Genomic DNA, 19,736 nt, shown 5'->3' on the forward strand with positions numbered 1-19,736 from the left:
GGGCTCACATGACAGCACAACATCAGCCAGCATCAGGCTTAGTTTTCAGGGAAGACAAAAGTTCATGTCCGGTGTTTGCCCTTTTTTTCCCCTGGCCCTCATGCTGGCATTCATACCTATTGCTGTGGTGGGACACCAAGTGGCACTGCTCCCCTGGCCAGCAAGCTCCTCGAGGGCCATGCCTGCCAGCACCAGCACCTAGCTGGACAGTGTGGTGTCCTGGGGACTGGAGCAGGATATTGGCAGGGAGGGTCATGGTAAACCTGATAAACCTCATAGAGCAGCAGGGTGCTAGGGGGGCAAGAGAACCAGTGGCCTTACCTGTAGTAGTACATGAGAGGGCAATGAGGGCAAAGGAGGATAGTGGGACACGGCACGGGAGCAAAGGGACACAGGAAAAACCAAGGGGAGAGACCAGGGGAGGATCCAGGATTTGACAGAGGGGTGTGGGAGCTGCCACCACTGCTACCCTGCTGCCAGCCTCATTCTCACCAACCCCTGGTGCAGGCAGAATGCACTTTAGGAGCCTCTGGGGACTTTAAACTTCCCGAAGTAGATAGGAATCTGCCCTTGCCCTCCATGCTCAGAGGCACATCTCCCCTTCCTCCTCCTCTGGTCCCTGCTGCTTTCCCCACAGCCCTGGGGGCAGGGGAAGCTTTAGAGATGCTCCTGCACAGTCCAAGTGGGCGGCAGAGGGCTGGGCTTGGCTGGGAAGCAGCAATGCGGAGGGGTGGGTTCCCCCACACTATCCAGTTTCCTCCGGAGCAGGTGTGGGAGGCTGCTGCTGCTGGCGTTGGTCTAAGTGAGCCCAGCCCCTGTGCAGCCCACATGAAGTAGGCAGGAGCAGCTCTGAAGAGTTCCCCATCCCTGGGACAGTAGAGGAAGACACCTAGCCTATTTGCTACCTCACTTCTGCCTTCCTGTATTTGTATGACTATCTACAGATCTAGGCAGGTGGGAGATAAGCCACCACAATTCTCGAGCAACAGGTACCTGCATTTACTCCATTTATCTTCTTTTCTTCAGAAAGAGTGAAGATGCTGCTCTGGAGGGTCCAAAGAGGAGCAGCAGGGGGTGGGAGGCCAACAGGGGAGGATACTGAAGAGGATATGAAATTCCCTTTTTTCCCCCCATACCTGGGCAAGGGGCTCTGGAGACATCTTCTGCCCATGTGAAACATAGCCATTTAGGAAATGTGGTGTTTTAATATGAAATCCTAGACCCCAGGCCTCAGGGATAGATTGGCCTGGTGGGAAGGGATACCTACTCCTTTACATTCTCTATATTCCAAGGTCTTCCCCTGGCTTACATTAGCCCAGCATTAGAGCCAGGCTGTTGATGGCCTCAGGAGGTTGTCTTAGTATCCAGGAACAGCCAGTGTACAGACATGCCACATTCATCCCTTTGTCTTGACAAGGTCTCCTACATACCCCAATGCCTAGAGCTGAAAGCAAGGGGTGGCTCAGAGTCTAGGCCCACTGACAAACTGGCCTAAAGAGGATGTAGTGGGATGGGGAATCAGGCTCTCCATCACTCTCATCCATAGTAAATCAGCAGGCAGCTCTTTGCCTTAAAATTTTAGCTGGGGAAGATGCAAGGATCTCCCTTGCCTGCTTAAGGAACCAGAAGGTATAACCATCACTGGCCATATTTTGTCCATAGTTCAGCTTCTTGGGCATCTAGGTTGGGATGGCAGGCCATGTAAGCACACAACAGGACTCACTCGTTTCCAGGCAAGTGGGCTCCTTGCAATGAAAACATTGTTCAGAAAGTTGCACAAGCACATCTGACCTGACCTACTTGGTGTCTCCAACACCCGGTCTCCTGACCCTAACCTTGAACTCTTTGGGTTTGACAGACTCACCCACAGCTGGATCCAAAGTACTGTGGCTCCCAACCTCATTCCCCTCCAAGACTTTGTTGTTCTTGCTATTAAAGTAGCATCTGGATGTCCATAGCAAAACCAGGGCCTCTGTTCTGGGCATTGTAAATACTGCCAACCTTGTATTTGGCTCATTTGATTACTGAGTTCATAGCCTCAAAACACAAGACAAAGCTAGGAGCAATAACAGGGTCATACTGGAGAGGAGTGATTTGCCCCAGGTCATGCAGCAGGTTGGTGTTTGAGTAGGGCATATAGTCCAGGTCTTGTTCCTCCAGTTCAGTATCCTATACACTAGGCTTTGGTGCTTCCCTTCCCTAGGCCCAAATGACTCAATACAGAGTTGGCAATGGCATACGGCCAGCCCAGAGGACTCTGGAAATTCATCTCCAGGGGCTGGAGAGCAGCCCTGAATGAATGACTGGGCCGCGAACTTGCATCACAACTAAAACCCAGAGAATTTTGAACCTTGGAGATGGGGGTTGTGTGAGACATCTACCCAGCTCTGCTTCAGATACTATTGAACAAGCCCCACAACACAAAGAGGAGTCCATGAAATTCTTGTTTTGGGTCTGTTTCCCCTTCAGAACAAAATATTAGTGCTGGGTTCAAAGAATCCAGCCTAGGTCTCAATACTCTCATGATGGCAGCCCCATAGAGGCCTGGCATTAGAAAGGAGACAGGTCTCTGCAGATTCCCTTCCCGGGGGTTTCACTGCTTGATCTTGGCCAGCAGGAGAGTACCCCTGTAGATACTGCTCTTAGCCCAAGGGCTGTCCTAGCAATTTCTCTTCCTTCTCATTGTCCTGAGCTCCCTGCATCCCAGCACAGCTTCCTCTTTCTCCTCTTTCCCAGGGCATATGTTTTCAGACCCCTTGAGTGGACTGGAATGCACACAGCTGCCATTGTAGAGCCATTCTGGCCGAGCTCTGAGTACAGCTGGACACCACAAAATCCCTGCAGATTCACTGCTGCAGAAACTCTTACTAAAAGGCAGGTTCCTGGAAAAAGCCATTTACTGCAGCCCAGAAGTGCTGCTAACAGATGAACTAGCCCGGAACACAGGAAAGCTCTGAGCCTGCGGTCCAGATTGCCCTGCTGGCTTCTCAAGGAACAGAAGACTTTTTTTATGGTATTGATCTGAGGAGCTCTGAGGTTTCCTGCATCTCCTTAGGCATCAAAGCTACTTTGCATCTTTACCTGCAATTATACAAAATAACCAGCCACAGCTCTGATCTCTGCAGCTCCTTCTCTGGGAGCCCAGCAGCTGAACAGCACAACAGGAGCCACTTAGGCTCTGAAGATCTCTGTTGCCAGAGTGATGATGAGAGGATACTACAGAGCTGGACCCGTAAGTACAGACCTAACCCTCTGAAGGGCCTACATGCAGTAGTGATGGATGCAAACATTAGTAGAGACCAAGCGCCCAGGCCCACTGCATTTGGTGAGTGAGAGCTGCAGGCCCATGAGTTCTCATCCCTGTGTGGATGTAACCCTTATAGGCTTGGGTTAGCTGCAGAAGGGTCTCAGCTCATTGTGACAAAGCCTTTCTTTGCAGCCCCATGTGGGCTCAGCTGCAGGGTCCCCAGTGAGCCATGAAGGAGAATGCCTGCTCGTCTTAGTCGCTGAGTGGGACCAGCCCACAGCTTGCATTGCTTGATGGGGGCTTCAGGCCCTTTAGAAGTAGATGCTCCAGGGACATTCTTAGCAGCTTTGTGCTATGTCTCGTCTGATTGAGAAGATGAAGTCACTGACCCGTTGCAGCGAGGGGAAAGGTAGACCTGAAAGATGGCCAGGACACTTGCTGCAATGCAAAAGACTTGACTTTATGCCCCTAGAGTTAGGGCAGCTCAGGGAAATGGGCAGCTGGGGCAGAATCTCTCCCTTTAAAGTGGCCAGGCCCTTCCCAGCCTCAGTCACCAGGGCAGTAAGTCAGAGGCCTAATCACACAGCCAGGCACTGAAGGCAGCTGCACCACACAGGGTCAGTAGTGACTTCGAGTTGCTGCCTCTACAACGGCAATTGTAGGAAGCACTAAACCAGGGGGCAGGGTGAAGACAGCCTTACTTGATCAGCTAGAGATGGCAAATATCAGTCTGGGCAGATGCAAATTCATCATGCCCATGGTCTCCAGGGGGAACAAGGCAGTGTGCTATATTGCTAGGGTCAGATCCTACTCTACCTATTGGACATTTGACTGGCCTTACTTGTCTAAGTGTGGTGGTGTTCTGCTCAGCTCAAGACCCTGAAAATCCATTAGCACATCTATTTTCATACCACACCATAATCTTTGCCTTAAGACTGAGTCATAAGAAGCATCAAGCAAGAGGAAGCCCCAGCTGCCTTTTGTATTAACAGCTTTCCAGGGACTTGAGCAGGGTGGAACAGAATTGCAATTAGGTGCCTAAAAGGTGGAATGGGATCAGGCCCCTTGGGCATGTCTACATGTGCAAATGTGGGGTGGGTTTTTCTAGAGTAACTTAATGCTTCCAGGACAAGGAGATGTTGTCCCTGCCAGGCTCTGTTGGCGGAGCCCACCCTGGAAGCAGGGAGCTTCTGGGGACAGGCAGAAATCTCTCGCCCCTTGCTGCCCTGCTGACCAGGAGCAAATTTGCTCCCAGTTGGCCATCTACATGTGCCATACTGCACAGTAATTACTCAACAGTTAATTTGCTACTTGCATTTGCAGGTAGCAAATTAACTGCTAAGTAGAGCAAATTATTGTGTAGTAAAGGGCTGCATGTGTAGATGGTGACACTTACAATGCAGTAATTAGCTCTACTGCACAGTAAAGTGTCTCATGTAGACATGCCCCTTGTTCCACAAACCACTCCCAACCATACAGCCATTCTGCAGTTCAGTGCCAATGACACACTGTTGTGTCTTTTGCTTTTTCCACAAAAAGTGTCACAGGAAGGATCCACCTTGGCACACCAAAATAACTATCTGTTAACTATACCCAGTCTGCAAAGCAATATATACATCCTTCTATATATGTTGCAGTGGTTTGCTGCTATCTAAAATAGCAGGCTCACATGCAAGTTAAAGGGACGCTACTCAGTTCCTAGACACTACATGCAAAGAAGCTTACCATATATCCATGGAAGTCCAGTGCCTCCCCTGGCCCTGGCCCTCAAGCTCCAAGCTCACTGTTTCTTTAACATTTACTGAAATCTGAGCTAAGCCATAAGATGAGACCACTGAGAGACTGATCACCTGTCTGCCTCCTCAGTAAATCAGAGCCAGCAATACAGAGTGACTCCCTCTATGGAGCTCTGCACTCTTGGCCAGAGACAGTCCTTAAGAGCATTAATAGGAACCAAAGGCAATTATTTACCAAGTGCTGTGTAATGATGTGCTGTCTTTTGATTTGGTTGCTGTAAAAGGTTGTAAGTGAATTGCCTCCCTATTACCCTCAATCAAGCAGACACAGTGACATCATGTACATTTCCCACTAATTGGTCTTAATCCATTTGTTTTGGTTTTGGCAGCTTTTGATGACCCATGGGGGACATGGGCACTGGGAGGGAAGGGCTACAGGATGGGAGGGGACTAGTGGGAGTTTACACTTAAAGAGGTTTTAAATTTTTGATTAAGGTCCCTTTAGGGGAAGAGCAGTAGCCTCCATTAGACAGGATCCAGGAAGCGGGGAGCTGGCATGGCAGCAACAGCCCATGCCAGAGTCTGAATGGCTCAGAGGTCAAGAGGTTACTACAAAGCAGGTAGGTGCTTTTCTGGGAGCTTGGCCTCCAAAACAAGGGGAAAACATTAGCCCTGGAGACAGTGAGGGGTTTGGGTGCCTCTGAGGCTGGACTCATAGGAGTGCTGCTGGACCAGCTTTCCAAAAGGGCCAAGAGCTGGATTCTTAAGGAGAAAGGTCATGAGATGCTCTCGGTACTCCGTGTGCAGAGAATGTGACTGGGTGCGTGTCCTGCCTCTTGTATATGCATCTCTGTGAGTCATGTGAGACACGCGTGAGCATCGCGTGACTGCAGGTGGCTGTGTGTCTCTGCATTCTGGGTGGGGGGAGCCCATGGGTGCCTGGACAAGTGTGGGGATGCTGCTCCAATGTGCTGTAATTATAGTGCCTTGGAGCAGACTCAATTAATTAAGTCTGTTGGAGTGTGCTAATTAGTGCACTCCAGCCAGCCTCCACGTCTTCTATTCAGTGTCCCCGAGCTTCAAAATGTACTGGGCATGCTTTAACTAAAGCTCATTCAACAAGCTCTAGTTAAAGCACCCCACTACCATTTTGAAGTGCAGGACACTGATACATGAGACACTGCGGGAGTTTTAATTAGAGTGGCTCTCAGAGCTGCTACAAAAGCGGCCACAAATGAGAGGTGGAAATCAGGAGGCCCAAAGCATAAATCCAGCCCAGAGTCTGTGCAGCCTGTGGCCCAGAGAGGAGATTGAGACAGGAAGGTGCATTTGACTCATGCCCTAATGCTGGGGAGGGAAAAGAGAATGGGCTTGTGGTCATAAAGGACATCTCGTCCTTAAGTGACTAGGGAAATCTAGGCCTGAACCTAGAGGGAGGTGCAGAGCCAGCCTTATGCTGCAGAGCAGTCAGTAACAGCACTGTTTGCAAACAGTTAGATAGCAGAGTCCTACAATGTTCTAGGGGGCTGGGTTGTACCCATTGGGCCCATCTTTTCCTCCTGCTTCAGCAGATTTGTAGAGATCGGCATACCAGTAAAGACTGGTAATTGAACTGAGGGAGTCTGCTCATGTAGGTCAGCCCTTTGTGCTCATGCACATGTGTGTGTGTGAGTATGTGCATATATCCTGGTATATTTGAATGATGCTGGAAATATAGTTGCATGTGTCTTGCGTGTCTCTGCGTGTGTGTGCACATGGGAGGCAGGATTGTATAGCTATGCATGCATATCCGTGTACCTGCTTACCTGTGGCTGTTGATTCCTGCACTGTGCATGCGTCTGTGTATTGTGCATGTGACCCCAGTTTGCAAGGCACAGCAACTAAGTCCCAGGAGTACAGAAATCCATCTATTTTGGGAACTGCAGCGTACCATCACTGGCAATAAAACCTCTTGGTAGTAGACAGAGTGTTTGTACTAGTGCTTTCCAACCACCTCCCTTGCATGAGAGATGCATCTTAGACTGCCTTGAGCTTTTGTTGGGAAGGGCTGTATGTAAATCAAATAAATAAATAAATAAAATCCAGCTCAGGAAAAATGAGGGGAGGACTGGGGATTATTGGCAGGGAGAAGAGGCCTGTTTTTGGGAAGAAGCAGGCTTTAAGGAAAGCCCTTAACCACTGTGGAGAGTGGGGATCTGGGGTATGACATTATGGGATTTGTCCCAGGCATAGAGGTAACATGATAGAAAACAGAGAAGCCGTGATTCAGAAAAACACTTTAACAAGTGCTTCAGTAGTCACATGCTTTGCTGAATCAGGGGAAGCAGGAGAGATGGAGAGGAAGATGGAGAAGGATGCAGGAGTGAGCTGAAGGAAAGAAGCCTATCTGCTCATGCCAGGACACAAAAAGCAACGAGGAAGGGGTGGGATGGGAGTGAGGAAGACAGCCAGAGTCCTAGGCAGGCAAGCAAGGAAAGAGATGGAGAAGACAGAGAGGCTTGGTTCTCATGAGTTCAAGGAAATGGACAGTGCAGAAGACACTGAAGGAAGCGGCACACGCTTTTACTAGCAGACATCTGGCTTATTTGAGGCCATGTCTGCAAGCAAGAACCCTTTAAAAACACAGATTAACATTGCTTACCACTTCCATAGGCCTACGGGGGCTGGTCAAGGTCACCCAGCAGCAGAGTGAGGAACAGAGCCTGCAATCCTGACAGCAAGTCCCCTGCCCTGACCACTAACTCCTACAGCTGTAAAATAACCCCGCAGCACGGGAGCCAGACCTCAACTGTGCTGCAGTTACAGGCTCATCCTGACAAATCTGCTGAGTCAGACCCTCCTGTCAAGATTAATTACCCTCGTTATTCCTGCCCTTGTCATAACACTGCCTCCCTGTAAGAGAGATGAGTGTCTACCGCCTCACTCTTCAAACAGGCTCTCTGTAGTGATTGTAGAGCCCCGCCAGCCCTATTTTCATCTGACTCCTCTTCAAGGCTGATTTACAGATGATAATTACTGCTCCCGGGTAACAGGAGAACACCAGATAAATCATGCTTGACTACTGGGGAAGAGGACCCCGACCTGGGAAGTCACAGGAAAGGGGAAAGGCCTCACTACTTGTTTTGGGGTTTAGGAACGTATAAACACTGGCCACAGGCTCCAGCTGTGATGGACAAGCTTCTGGGACCCAGCATGGTGACAAACATGGGATTCCCGTCCCAACAAGGGAATGGACTACTACAAACTGCTAGGAACTCCTACTACAAATTGCTTGCAGACACGTCCTTCACAGGGCAGATCTGGTGAGCCCCAGCCTGTTCCTTACCTATGTTCAACAACAAGAGACACCTTTTAGCTTCTCTGTGGCTTGTTGCCTCATAGCTCCCTGTGGGAAGTAGCTTTTCAACAAATCTGGCAGAAGTGTCTCCGATCCTAGACAAGAATGCTCCCTATGTCAAACAGGCTCTGGACGGTGCTTCCCCCAGCTCTGCTGAACAATGTGCATATGGGAGGGATGCAGTCGTGCCTCTCTGAGCCTTCAGCAATGCTGACTCCATCGTGGGGCCAGATCCTGTCTTTCTGCTGAACTCGTCACACCAGCCTTCATACTTGCTCCCGCCGTGTTGTGAACACAGGGTGATAGGCCTAGGAGGGGCCTCCCTGGACACTGAATCTGGGACCCTACATTATCAGGCAACTGTTTACCCAGAAAGTTCTCCAAATCATCCAACCTGACACTTCATGCATCACAGCCATGTGTGATGGTTTTGTTTCTTTGTGGAAATGTAACCAAAAGCACACTACCTCCTGCCACAGAGTAAAAGTCGGGCAGGTGAAAGCAACATCCATGCCCTGTCATTGCAGTGGTAAAGAAGTAATTGGTTCATAAAGAGCTGTCCAACCGGTGGCCCATGGGGTGCAGTCTTGAGGCAGCCCGTGGGCTCCCACCTGGCCGCTACTCCCCCCATTGCTCCTGCCATTGCAGCAGCTGGGGGCTCCAGTCTCCTGCTCCTTCTTTCAGTTTCTGCTTCCTGGCCCTGCCCCTGGGGGTGCGGCAGAATGACAGGAGAGAGCCTGGGAAGTCTGCAGCCTGCATGCTGGGGGAGAAGGCTTGTGTCAATGTGATGATGCTCTCTGTGGGGTAGAGGGCCTGTGCTGCTTGTGTTGTGCTGTGGGCTGCACTACCAACATGGAAGTGTGGATGTCCTGAGGAGCCCACCATTGCAGCATGTGGCCCATGTGGCATGCAGTCCCAGCCACTCAGAAACTGGACAACGCTGGGTTTCTATACGCTCAAAGGTTCCTTTGGAGAGGACCCTGCCCCGCACTACTGAGGAAGGTGAAAACCTCCACAGTCTCTGTCAATCTGGCCTGGGGGAAAAAATTCTGTCTTGACCCTAAAAATTGGTGACGCCCCAGTGTCCTCCAGATGCCCTTTCTTCTGTAGCACCCTGGATGGATGAATGGTGGGTTAAGACTAATAGGATCCTGAGGGCATGTTTTGATTATAACCTGTTTTACAGAGATGCTCACAGAAGTATACCACGTTGGTACCAGTGGGCCATCCTCCCATTTAGCATCCTCAGCTGAATGACATCTGGTTCCTCATGGGCTGCCCTGCCTCAAGACTCTAATTAGGGAGACAGAGGCAGACACCAAGCTTGTGTGCTGGTTATCACAGTTCCCCCAAAGAAGCCGCATCACAAAATCAAACAAGAACATGGTGCTGTTTCAAAGACCAAACAATGTGCACCCCTTCAAGGAAATGAGCTCTCTACACCATCACCGAGTGCAGAATCCAGCTCAAGGTGTGAAGGATTGTCATAAATACTCTGGATTCCCCCTCCAGAGACAGGTGGATTTTTTAAACCGTGGTTTCTCAGTCTTCCAGGACTTGTTTGGAATGGTTTCCATTGTGCAGTTTAGCATCCAACCCTTTTGTTTGTTTTATATTAAAAGCCTTTGGCCTGAAACAAAGCAGATCATGAAATGAACACCATCTGGCAAAAACCTCTCCAGCTTGTTCTACCAAAGCTCACCTGACGATGGGATTAGAGGTGAGAAAACAGGGATTGTTCTTGGAGAGAGCCCATGCTGGCACACAGTTCTGCATTCCTTGCCGTGGGAATCCTCCAGATGGGCAAATCCCTTTTCCCAGATCAATCAAGTTTGGTTTTCAGCCTCTAAAGAGGCATTCCAAGTGAAAAAAGGAGCTGATATGTGAGAAGGAGCTGCGTGAAGGATGGTAGACTCGCTGTCGGAGTTTTGCAGGTGGAATCCTTCTGTAATTTTATATTGTCTAGCTAAGAAGAGCAAAGGAAATATTAATTCCTTTAGTGTTGTCTGAAAGCTCTGCCCCCTCTCCCCTCCCAAACAGCTTCCTTTCTCAGGAAGCCTCTAATTCAAAGAGGCAAATGTGTATTGCACAGACTGGGAGAAATGTTGGGTGCCACAGGTCTAAAAGGAACGGTGAGCAGAGTGGAGAGAGGCAAAAGAAGAGGTCTGCATCATTGTCTTGTAGGGTATATCCTGCTGCACAGGGCCGGATAGCCACGTGGGTCACTGATGAGCCCTGGCTACCAGCCACCTCATGGATATTCTATGTCATATGATTTGGTTATACTTAGAGAGGCTGCTAGGGTAATTCCAGCCAGGAAAGTGCTACAGCACCAGACAGCATGCTGCAATGTCTGTCTAAAGTACCCATGCCACTGTGCTAGCCTTGGGAGTGAGTGCTAGAGTACCAGACAGGGATGTCTCAACCACATTAGATCAGAGTCCATACTCAAAGGGTGCATCTACACATTCATTAATTCACCATAATTATGGTGCATTAAGTTTAGTACCTAAAACAGCAGGTACTAACTTAATGTACTGGAATTGGCGCTGCTGCTCAGTAGTGCTGGCACACGGGTTTTTTGTGATGCTAATATGCAGTAGACTAATTCTACTGTGCATTAGTGCACCAGCAAAGCTTTTGCTGTGACGTGCTAATGCACTGTAGAATTAGTCTACCGCACATTTAGCGACTTGTATAGGTATGCCCACTGTATACCAAGTGAAATATGAAATATGAGTACTGTAGACCCAGCCATGAGTGTGCCTACAGTGTGTACATGTGTGAATCACAGTGCTAGGCAAGTGTGTCTGTGAGCAAGCAGTGTTCTTCCTCACCCCCCGTTGTGTTGTTGGATCACGCTCACTTCCGCCTCTTCCTCCCACTCACCTGCTACACCGTGATGGAAAATTGATATTCTGGAGGATGGATGTCTCTTGGCTTACAAGTCAGTCTGACCAGATTGCTGATCTTCTGCAGGGCTCCACCTCCCTGACACCCTACCCCTTTCCTCTTGGGTTGATGGCCATAATTCCTCAACGATGGCGAGTGGACAGTACCCTGTGAATTAACCTCTCAGCCTTTTCCAAGTCTTGAACTTGCAGCATCTAGATTTTCTCTTAAGTTGGTCCAATCTCTATGTGACTACAATAGTCCAATTAAACAAGGATCAATTCAATTAACTCATTCAGATTTCTTCCCAGCCTGTCCCCAGGACTCCTTGCCCTGGTTTCTTTGAATGTTCCCTAGGGCTGGGTATATTGTCATGCTTAACTGTAAATCAAATCTTTGGGGAATTACTCCCCCATATTTTGGTCCTTCTCTCATCTGGAGAAAAGAAAAGGGAGAGCATCTTGCCCTTGGCCCTCAATTTCTTCCTTTCTTTCACAAAAAAAATTAAAAGAGAATCATTCAGGTTTCTTTTCCCTTCTGCATGGCACTCTGTCACTGTCTTCTGGTTTCTGCTTAGTTTCTTTCTTTTTCCCACTGACAGGCCAGGAATAACCCTTCCCTTGTCCTAGCTGCCTCAGTTTTCTTCCAGGCCCCCACTTTTCCTGGTAGACCTGTTCTCTCTCTCTCTTTCTCTCTTCTATTATTCTTTTTGGCTGGTCTTCACCAACTGTTTCCCCACAAGTGTACTTCCTGCTGGGTCTCTGCTTGAGGCTTCTACAGGGACGACCCCTTGTTTGTATTTACATATCTTTTGGGGACAGTGTAAGTGATCCTGGCTCATGGTCTGTCTTGGTCCCAGTGGTTCACAACGGTCAGGTGTACAGAGGCTTCTTCTTGTGTTTTTTCCCTTCCAGCCATTGTTTGTGGTGGTTTCCATCCTGGAGAATGCCGAATGCTGAGCCCTTCCTCATCTTCCTCCTTTAAACTTCCCATTTCTCCTCTCATGCCTGTTGGAGATGGCTCTCTGGACCACATGTCCTGTGCTCCTGGGGCCTGCTTACTGCCCTGCTTTGTCCTGGACCATCATTCTCCATTCAACAAGGATGGGCCACTCACCCGGACCCAGTCTGGTAAGTTCCTGGCCAGCATGGCTTGTCCCATGGGAGCATAGCATGGTTGGGACCCTTGATACAGTGTCCCACAAGAAGTGCCTAGAAACCTATGCTGTCCAAGAGCGTGCCATGAAGGTAGCCAAGGAGCTGCCTCTGTTCCAAACAGTCTGACCACTGGGAAGCACTGGGTGCCCATACTAAATGCTTCAAAAAAGAGCAAAATAAATCTCTGGCCCGCAGGCTCTCTAAAGGGGTTTCTGGCCTGCCTACCCTGTCACAGGACCCTGCTGACTTTGTGCGGTGAGAGCACTTTAACTAAAGCTCGTTGAATGAGCTTTCATTAAAGCGCCCCACTGCCATTTTGAAGAGCGGGAATGCTGATACACGAGACGTGGAGGTTTCTGAAGCTTGCTAATTAGTTCCAGCAGACTTGATTATTCCAGCAGACTTGCTACACTCAGACCTGATTCCAGCAGACTTGATTATTTGAGTCTGCTCCAATGTCCTTTCATTACAGTGCTTCGAAGCAGCCTCCCAGCACATTTACAGGCACCCTAAGTCACTTGTGCTGGAGACCTAGTCTTTCAATAGATAAGACCTTGTGTTCAATAGATAAGACCCCCAGGCCCTCTGACTGGCTCTCAAAGCACATTACAACACAAGTGAAACTATCCCCCTTCTTGCTACCACAGAAGCAGGTGCCATTTTCTTTGTAGTGCCGTTCTTTGACTGGTCTGTCGTGGGGGTCGGGGAGGAGAGCCGGGCAGCTCTGAGGAGTTGTTCTCGTACTGAATTGTATTTACAATAGTGGCCTCAATGTCAAGGGCCCTGTCTCCTGCTCCTGGACCATGCTCTGAGTCTGCACAACATGAAGCAGCAAGTGTGGGGGGTGGCCCTGCTTTGGGAAGTGCAATGTGAGGGACAGAGAGACACATGCTGCCATAGGGTGGGCTGTCTAGCATTGTTATCTAGTCCTCCCTAGTCAGTGTGGAGTACCAGGACTCTGTGATCACTCCATGGCCTCTTGTCCCATATAAGTCCCCTGGAAGAGAAACTGGAAGCCAGTAAGGAACTCATTGATCCAACAGAACTGGAGCTGCTGAGAGACAGAGCTTCTTTGTCAAGACTGGTCTAAGGACAATCTAATGAATATATGCAAAGATAGCCTCAGCAGGAGGTTTTCTATCCTGGATCTTCCCTGCTGCCCAAGTTCCTCTTGCACTGCGGTGCCTCTGCCCAGCTCCCTGGCTGCTGCACAACTGCACAATGTCCAGACAGAGAGGCTCCAGCCTGGTATTTTCACCTTTGAGCTCTGCTAGAGGATTCATGGCAATGACATCACACAGGAGGCTCCTTTGGCTTGGCTGCTGCAGTAGTGTAGCTGTTATGTAAAACTCACACTTTACTCCTGCTGCCTATATACACACAGGCACAAGAAGCGGGTAACAGAACAGAAGACTAGGATCGAGCTCTATCTTAACACTAGCAAAGTTTTTGCCTTTACAACTCCCACTGCAAGGCTGTACCAAGCACCAGTTCTTTGGTCAAAATGTATTCATGGCTAGGTTTTCCCCACTTGTCTTTATGTGAATATTGCTCTTTAGCAAAATAACTCTTCTCCCTCCCAGGTGCTTGCTGTGCTGTGTGATTTTGCACACCAGTGACAATCCCTCTTGCCCTTTTCTTATTAGGCTAAATAAACCTAGGCCTTCTAGATAGCTTCTCCATTCCCTGCTTTTCTTACTGGCTCTTCTCTGTGCCCATTCAGTCTGCATTCATCTTTCTTAAACATGGATAAGCATAGTATATCAGAGTATTTCTGGGGACATTCACCAGTGCCTGGTAACAATGACATTAATACTTCCTTATCTCTACTGGAAATACTTTACCTGTTACATCCTAATATTGCATTTGCCATTGTCACAGTTGTAATAAATACATTGATGGCTCATAGTCATCAGTGGATACACCTACATGTTTCTCCTCCTTTGTCCTTTTCAACTAAGGTGCCCACAGCTCAAAGCAGAAATTCTTAGCTTTAGCCCCTATATGCAAGACCATGCACTTTCTATTATTAAATTGTATCTCCGTTATTACCCAGTCCTTGAGATCATTTGATCCTTCCTGTATGGTAGCCCAATCCTCTTCTGTATTGACAATGCCTTCCAGCTTTGTGCCATCAGCAGATTTCATTACCGTATTCCTATGTTTTGTACCCACATTATTAATAAAAAAAATAAGATTTCTCAAAAAACTGATCCTTGAGGAATTCTATTAGTTACTTTTTAGTCAGCTTTACCTTTCTTAGGGTCTTGTTATACAGTAATTTTGGGTGGCTTCTGAAGCTCTTCAGGGTGCGCACAGTGGTGGGAGCCACATCCCCTGGAAAAGCAGCTCGTGGGTCCATCCTGTGCCCTGCCCAGGCTGTGCAGCACCTGCCCCAGCCCCACTCCCTCCCTCACCCCTGCTACAGCCACCAGAAGCTCATGGCCAGGCTGCCTTGTGGCCCTAGCACTGCCCAGTGTTTGCGGGGTCTAAGCCCCATTATCCTCCCCCCTTCTGCCACCTATGCCCTTCCCCCATCTGCTTATTTGTGACTACTCATGCTGTCTGTCCCAGAGAAGCAGAAAGGGAAGGGTTAATCTGTCTGTCCCACCAGCCCTGCTGTTACCGCTGTCTGGGCAGGCTCAGCCCAGAGAAGAGAAGCAGCCTGGCAACCAGGTTTATCCTTCCCTACCTGCTCCCCTGGGACACACAGAGCAGGCAACCACAAGTAAGTAATGCCCTGGGGATGGGGGGAGGCAGGAGACAGGGGGTAACCCTGAAGGGTAGGGAGGGGAGACCTGGGTGTGGTGGTGGTGGGAGTAGGAACCAGGAAGACCCAGGGGGCAAGTGGCATTCAGGCCCCTGCTGCCCTGACTGTGTGTCTGCTTTAAATTCAAGCTAGTCTTAACAACCATTAACACTTGTGTGGTTCACAATGTAATGTGTAACAAGGCCCTTACAGTTCCCATGTCTCCCATTTAACTAAAAGATCCTTACGTGGCACCATATCAGATGTGTAACTGAAGTCCAGGTAGATTCAATCTTCCACATTCCCCTTGCCTAAATATTCAGTTATTTTATCAAAGATGTCAGGTGAACCTGGCACGATCTACCATTGGAAAGCCCACAATGCATTTTCCCCTCATTTTCCTGTTAGCTCCATGCCTTCACTTTATTCTAAAGCCTTGAGTACTGGTTAGGTCAGACTATCAAGTCTTTAGTTGCCCAATCATTTTTTCACTTTTTTGAATACAGATGTATTGTCTATTCTCCAGTCATGTAGTACCTGTGATTTGATAGGTTTACTGAGAATCTTTGTGACCAGCCTTTACATTTCATGTGCAGTTTTCAACAGCTCTGTCCAGCTTGAGCTCTTGGTTGCCCAGTTGTAGGCTTGAGCCATCCTGCCTTTGCTCCCTGTTCTACATCATCCCCCTGTTTGCAAATTGAAGCAAAGTATTCATTAGGAATTTGATCCAACTCTAGGCTGTGCACAAGTATAACTTGTAACCATATTAAAAAGGGAGCTGTCTCTAGTGGGATGTATATAAGCTGCTGCTATGATAATACAAGTTAGCTAAGTTGCTGTAACTTTAGTGGGGAGCAAAATAAGGTTAAAATTCCAATGGTTTTGCAGGGGTTTGGGTTGTAGCTGTGTTGGTCTAAGGACATAGGCAGACAAGGTTCCTTTGGTGAATTTGATATCTTTTATTAGACCAACCCAAATGATTGAAGAATAGTTATTAAGCAAGCTTTCGGGTTCAAAAACCCTTCGTCAGGCTAAGGAAGCTTCAGCGGTTGGTGTGTGCTCTTCCTGGATGGAATGAAAAGTAAACAAGCCAGGGGCTGGGCTGGGCTGGGGATGGTTTTGCAACACTTGTAACTCCTCAAGAGCAGTCAGATGTTCATATTACATTGCAACAGCTTCTATAAGTATCCTTTGATATCAATAGAATAGATATTGACACTGTCCACCACCCCATCCTCATTAAAAAACTAGGCGACTGTGGTATTGATACCTACACAGTCAGATGGATAGCTAATTGGCTGAAGGGTTGTACTCAGAGGGTGGTGGTGGACAGGTCATATTCAGCCTGGGGGGAAGTGGGCAGTGGAGTCCCCCAGGGCTCGGTCCTTGGGCCCGCACTGTTCAATTTCTTTATCAGCGACTTGGACGACGGGGTGGAAAGCAACCTGTTTAAATTTGCTGATGATACCAAAATTTGGGGTGAGGTGGGCACGCTAGTAGGGAGGTAAAGACTGCAGGAAGACCTGGATAGGTTGCGAGGGTGGGCTAACAAAAACAGGATGCGTTTCAATACGGACAAGTGCAGGGTGCTGCACTTGGGCAGTAGTAACCAGCAGCACATTTATAAGATGGGAAAATCCCTTCTTGAGAGCACGGAGGCAGAAAGGGATCTTGGAGTCATCATTGACTCCAAGATGAACATGGGCTGACAACGCAAGGTCACGGTCGGCAGGGCTAACCGGACCTTATCGTGCATCCACAGGTGCATCTCAAGTCGGGCCAAGGAGGTGATCCTCCCCCTCTACGTGACACTGGTCAGGCCACAGCTGGAGTACTGTGTCCAGTTCTGGGCACCCCACTACAAGAGGGATGTGGACAACATTGAGAGGTCCAGAGGAGGGCCACCCCCATGATCCGGGGACAGCAGGGCAGACCCTACACTGAGAGGCTACGGGACCTGAACCTGTTCAGCCTTCACAAGAGAAGGCTGAGGGGGGACCTTGTGACTGTCTATAAACTCACTAGGGGGGACCAGAAGGGTTTGGGGGAGACCTTGTTTCCCCTAGCGTCCCCCAGGATAACAAGGAATAACGGCCACAAGTTTTTGGAGAGTAGGTTCAGATTAGACATCCGTAGGAACTACTTCACAGTTAGAGCAGCTAGGATCTGGAACCAACTTCCAAGGGAAGTGGTACTGGCTCCTACCCTGGGGGTCTTTAAAAAGAGGCTTGATGTCTACCTGGCTGGGGTCACTTGAGCCCAGTTTTCCTCCTGCCCAGGCAGGCGGTCAGACTTAAAGATCTACAAGATCCCTTCTGACCCTACTTCTATGATTCTATGATATTTTCATCTATGTGCCCAGATGATCTTTAATCTTGACCCCCTCATCTCTGCATAGCGACCCTCTTTCTTTCTTTGTTCATGTTTGATTTATATGTCTAAAGAACCTGTCCCTATTTTTACTGTTCCATTGCAAGGTCTAAGCCAGCTTGATTTTTGACAATTCTTCCCTCATCCCTGCACACTGCATCTCCAATACAGCTTTCTTTGCTAATGATCGCCATATTCTGCCTCTTGTGGGCTTTCTGCTTATATTTAATGTCCTTTTTGAAATGGTTACTCATCCAGTTCTGTCTGGAGCTCATCCCTATGAGTTTTTTCTTCTTCCTTAGGACAATGATTCCAGATAGTTTTTCACGCCTTTGATTTAAAGCAATTCCACGCCTATTAGACATCCTACTCCCCGAGTCCTTCAGTCTATCTGACTTCACTAGCTAGTTCCATTTGTTTCAAAGTCTGCCCCTTAGTAATGGAAAACCTTTGTTACAGATCTGTTTTTGTTCATCTTCCAATTGAATTCAAACTAAATCAACTTACAATCACTCACTCTAGGGTTATTTTCTACAATCAGATCTTTCTATGTTGTCTTTATCACTTACCAAAACTGAATCTAAAATTGTGTCACACATCAGCTGTCTGCACAAATGAACCTTGTGTCTTCTATATAAAGTCATAACCTAACAGAATGCTGTTTGCACACAAATAAACATGCATGCATATACTTACCTACTCTCCATGCTACACACATACATTCATGCAGGTAGAAACCCACACCTGCAATCTGCATATGCACTCATCACCCTTCCTGTCCACACATATGACCTAATTCAAGTGATTGCTGTTTACCCATAAACATGTACACCCCATCAACTCATTCTCATGGGTGCCTGCCATCACAAACCAAGTAGATGCACATGGCCATCTATGATGTTTTGGGCTATGTAGCAGGCTGCAGATTTCAGGATTTAGCAGGCAGCATGTACCAGGGATTGCAGCCCAGCTGAAGATGCTAAGAAGGTGATGGCTGCCTGGGAGGACTGGGATAAAGGGCTGGCCAGAGGAAGTTAAAGCTGAGATAGTGGAAGACAGAGGGAAAGAGGGATCCCAGGTTAGCTGCTTCAACACTGAACCAGGGTACTTTTTCAGGGTCTGGGAAGAGACTCCAGGGGTTGGAAACTCTCTCAGAGGCTGGGGAAATACCCCAGGGTTTGACTTATTCCTTTATTGTTTTGCATTGTTTGTATGTGCTCTGATTTATAGGGTTTGTTGTGTCCTTTGAGGCAAATTTTCCCAAGACAAATAAAGACTGTCAGAGAAACCTTATATTCTGCTACAGGCTATTTCTCTTGTGTTTAGGAACTTCTTTGAGTGACCACAATATTTAAGCTTTTGGAGCATTTATATTCCTTCAATCACCCACTTACACACAGAGCCAGATCTTGAGCTGGTGAAAATGCCTGTAGTTCTACTGAAGTGGAAGCTGACTTGCACAAGCTTTAGTCTCCCACTTACACACCTTCCCATTTAAATACCCTTTTGCAAGCAGGCAACTCTTGTGGTCTAGTTCAGAAGCCCAATCAGATTCAGACACAACTGCGTATAATTCCAGGCCAGATGCCTGTGCACAGTTGCACATGCAAATCTGCTTATGTTGCATACTTAAAACTCCTGCATTTACAAAGTCTTGCATGGGTGGTTCATTTCAATGGCGCTGGTGTTGCAAACCTATTGCTTATTTACTATTTTTGTCCAGCGAGAGATAAATCGGTGTCTTCCCAAACCCAGCAAAGCTTGGAAGTGATTCAAACTTCCAGCCAAGGGCATTGCAGGTGCTGGACTCTTCCCAGTTCCTGCAGGGTGTTTTATTTACCAGTGGAATCCAGTGTGCATAGCACAGTCTTGTCCCACAGGGTTATTTGTAAAGGGGCACTCATTGCACTCAAGCAAGGTTCATCTCCTGGGAAGAATGGTACATATTGACCTCAGCACCTGGCAGCTCCTAGGGATTCCCAGGGACAACTTTACTTCTGTAGGTGATTAAAGTCATCAGTCCCCTTCAGAAGGAACAGGCTAGGCTTATACCCCTACTTCTGGGCCCCAGCCAAGAAGCCACCATTCCCCATATTTCCAGGAATATCCCATGTGATCTCAATCCCAGCCCTTGTAGTTGTCTGTAGGAGGCAAAAAACTTCAGTGTGTTGTGAGTGGTTTTGACTTCACCCACATTGCCATAAATCAGGAGGAACTCCATCAACAGTAGCAACAATTACAGATCCTA

General features: G+C 48.2%; 1 long non-coding RNA gene across 1 annotated transcript; it reads left to right on the plus strand.

Annotated features, from left to right (window-relative positions):
• The first annotated feature begins 5,461 nt into the window (after positions 1-5,461).
• LOC109283531 (uncharacterized) lies at positions 5,462-18,781 on the plus strand. The gene is made up of 2 exons (XR_002090718.2): positions 5,462-5,603; positions 7,636-18,781. It is a non-coding gene; the product is annotated as an uncharacterized LOC109283531 (long non-coding RNA).
• Positions 18,782-19,736: the final 955 nt, after the last annotated feature.

The sequence above is a fragment of the Alligator mississippiensis genome, chromosome 6 (assembly GCF_030867095.1).
Source record: "Alligator mississippiensis isolate rAllMis1 chromosome 6, rAllMis1, whole genome shotgun sequence".
NCBI lineage: Eukaryota > Metazoa > Chordata > Crocodylia > Alligatoridae > Alligator > Alligator mississippiensis.